Source organism: Hippocampus comes, unplaced genomic scaffold (genome assembly GCF_001891065.2).
Source record: "Hippocampus comes isolate QL1 unplaced genomic scaffold, H_comes_QL1_v1.1 scaffold175, whole genome shotgun sequence".
Taxonomy (NCBI): Eukaryota; Metazoa; Chordata; class Actinopteri; order Syngnathiformes; family Syngnathidae; genus Hippocampus; species Hippocampus comes.
The window spans coordinates 18,896-22,841 of record NW_017805556.1 but is presented as its reverse complement, the minus strand read 5'-3'; positions in this window follow the sequence as shown (position 1 = coordinate 22,841).

Genomic DNA, 3,946 nt, shown 5'->3' with positions numbered 1-3,946 from the left:
AAATTCTTCCATGTACAAGTTGGCCACAATGGGAGACACAGGGGATCCCATGGCACATCCAAAGACCTGGTGGTAAAACGTGTGCCTGAATTTGAAGTAAGTTGTGTTGAGGCATATTTCTAACAGTTCATAAATGTGTTCCGGCAAAAGTTTAGTACTTTCAGCTAGCGTTTTGTCATCTAAAAGTTTTCTTCTAACAGCCTCTACAGCCCTGGCTGTGGGCACCGAGGTGAACAGGGCTGTGACGTCGAAAAAAACGATTGTTTCGTCATTCTCTACTTTTAGGTCTCTAATTTTGTTGACAAATTCACCTGTGTTTTCAACATTGTGTTTGCTCAGGCCCACAAGAGGCGACAATATTTGAGGTTAAGTGTTTAGCTACATTAAAAATAACCAAGTCTATACTGCTGACTATGGGTCGTAGCGGGACGTTTTCTTTGTGGATTTTTGGTAGACCGTAGATTAGCGGGGTGGCCTCGCCTGGATAAAGTTTGAAATATAGTTGCTGGTCAATTAGTTTATCTTTTTGTAACTTTTGTAGGCTTTTGACAATTTTGTTCTTGTATGTTTTGGTTGGGTCGCCTTTTAGTCTTTTGGAGGTTTTCGTGTCGCTAAGCAAGTTTGAGATCTTTAGCGCAAAGCAATTTCCCGGAGTCTTCACGGAGACTTCAGAGTTGTCTACCGCTGATGAAGCTTCTGTGAGAGAAGCGAAACGTCCTTTTTTGTTTTTGTTTTTTGACCCACAGGTACAGATGACGACTGACGGAACCCTTTCTACGACCCTGTTCTCCAGACATTGACCAATAAGTCATGAGTCAAACATCTGGTTTGGCAAGATTTGTGATGGAATGATTGGCTCAGGGTGTCTCAGATTTTTGTATGTGATTACAGTTTGCTCCTGGTTCTTGTCATTTCTGCTCGGTGTACTTGTGGAGGTCACAAAAAAACGATACTTAAGCTTGAACACTCAAGTAAGCTCAAGTAAAAAGTAGACCTAGCGAGGCAGGGATTTGTTTCTTGACATCGCATTCAGGGTAAGAGGTGTTTGTGTGTGGGTGGAGCTGGGTGTGTGTGGGTGCTTGTGGGAAGTTGTATCAGATCTGAAGGTAGCTGGCCTGGAAAGTGACCTGTACTTTGACTTGCCACGTCTTTACACAGAAATGGCTGCATGCACGAGCAATACATTACAGGAGCATGGCCATGTTTGCAAGGGATATACCCACCTGAAATTGATGCAGAAATAGAGCTTTTATTGGCCCTGGAACCATTGAAGGTAATTCCAAATGAAGCACAAAAATGCAACTGCCATGTTCCGGTTTCGGCAGCAGGTGGTGGGCTTGGCATTCTGCTGGTTGCACACCTGATGCCAATCTGTCATTATTGCACCCTGCGTATTAGGACCGACGAATTGGCATTTGTTTGCCGGAGAATTGTATGCCTTGCCACTGCTCTTGCCCGTGTGTCAATTTCTTGTTCTCTTGTGATGGGTCCATGATGCCTCATGAGGCGTGTCGACACATGGACACACTGTGTCGATCTGGGGTGTCCAAAGTCGGTCCTTAGGGGCCGCCATCCTGTCTGTTTTCCAGCTCTCTCGAGAGCAACACACCTGATTGGAATAATCAGGGTCGTTCTAATGCTGCTTCAGAGCTGGCTGATGAGCCATCATCTGAATCAGGTGTGTTGCAGCCGGGAGAGCTGGAAAACACGCAGGACGGCGGCCCCTGAGGACCGACATTGGACACTCCTGGTATAGATACTGTGCTGATACTGTGTCGCTGACCACTGCCACCTGCTGGACCTTCAATATCCCTGCAGTCAACCCACTTGACAGACTGAACTGACTGATTTGATGATGAAGTGTAGACAATATCATTCACATTCATGCATTGATATTGTATCATTCAATGTGAAAATCACGTGAATGAGGATGCTTGTGGGCTTTGTCTTCACAAATTTTTATTTAGAAAAATAAGATGCTACAGTGTTTGAAATTTCAGTCTGTTGCATTTCTTGCATGCTATTTCCCCTGCTGTGGAGAAGACACACACAATGGAATTAGAAAAAATCCGAGAGGCACTTGGTGAGACAAGGAGATTGAAATAAATACCTTATTCTCCAAAAGGAGATCAAAATGGCTCTACACGGCGGACAATTTGCGTTTGTCCGGAAGCTGCTCCATAATATGCACGTACTGTAGCAACGACACTCGAGTGACTCAGCAGTCGAGAGTCCGCTGCTCTCTGCTATGCACGCATGAGCGCGAGCACGTACTCACGGCGCCGACGCAACCCACGTCACATATTAAAGAAGCTTTGAACTACTACAACAGCTAACCTAGCCTAGCCGACATGACGATCGAAGTCAGACGGACACGTTTTTCTAATAATCTGTGTGTTTTCCTTTTTGCCCAAATATATATTTTTATTCAAGCGAGGGTGAGGTCTGGCTTGTTTCGGCAGGCGGCATTGTGTCGCAGGACGCACTTCCTTATAAACACTGTGTGGCAGGCTTTTGCTGCGTCGACGCCCCTGTACTGATTCTACGCAGCCTGGACTGAGTCGACGCAGTTCATGTGTTGGTCACGTGATCGTCACGAAGCAGCACATGCACCGACACATGGATTGCTCTGTGAGCTCGACGCATGCGTTGACGCATCGGTGTTGTTGGACCCATCACTATCGTTCTCGTTCTCGTCACAGTTGCTCTTGTTCCTAGCGTCTGATATTTTCTCTGAGTATACAGTAAATATTCTCTAGTGCGGACTCGTATGTGCGCTGTCCAATTTGTCCTGAGAACAGAAATCCCTCATTTGGGAAATGAGCATGGTACATGTCCTTTATGAACCTGCAAGTATGTTGACAAAATGCACGTGTAATAACACAATCAATAAAACACAAAAATATACTGTCCAAAAACTGTTTATACAACAAAAACTGCAAAACAGGTGTACCCAAAAAAAATCACAACAGTAAAATATGTACAGTATTTTAAAAACCTCGCTGTGTCGCCCCCGTGGTCTGTCATGCGTTGCCTCGACATCGCGCGACTGTCTGGAAGTTGTCGAATCAGTTTTGCATTTTTTTCAGGCCGGGAGTGGTGCGGATTAAAAGGACGAGTTGAAAAAAAAAACCCGTGCACATGCGCGATGTCTTGAAATTAATGGTTGCCGCCCACTTCATCCCGCTGTCGCTGCGCGAAGCAAAAAACTGTCAGGTTGTACCGGGATTTGCAAGCAAGGCCTGAAAAACCTCCCCGTGTCGGTCCCGTTGTTTGTCAAACGTTGCCTCGGCAACGCGCGACTGTCTGGAAGTGATCCGATCCGTTTTGCTTTTTTTTAAGGGGTGAGAGTGGCTCGGATAAAAAGCAAACAGTGATCCGATCCGTTTTGCATTTTTTTAAGGGGCGAGAGTGGCTCGGATGAAAAGCAAACGCTGAAAAAAATTCCCCGCGCACATGCGCGATGGCCGGAAATTAATGGTTGGGGACTTTTTCATCCCGATGTCAAGGCACGAAGCAAAAAATGCCCGGAGTGCCAGGATTTGCAAGCAAGGCCTGAAAAACCTCGCCGTGTCACTCCCGTTGTCTGTCAAACGTTGCCTCGGAATCGCGCGACTGTCTGGAAGTGATCCGATCCGTTTGGCATTTTTTTCAGGCCGGGAGGTGCGCGGCTTAACAGGAGGAGTTAAAAAAAAATCCCCGTGCACGTGCGCGATGTCTTGAAATTAATGGTTGCGCCCGCTTCGTCCCGCTTTAGCTACGCGAAGCAAAAAACTGTCACGGAGGGCCGGGATTTGCAAGCAAGGCCTGAAAAACCTCCCCGTGTCGCTCCCGTTGTTTGTCAAACGTTGCCACGGCAACGCGCGACTGTCTGGAAGTGATCCGATCCCCTCCCCTTGCCGATCCGCTCCCCTTGCCGTTTTGCATTTTTTTCAGGCCGGGAGTG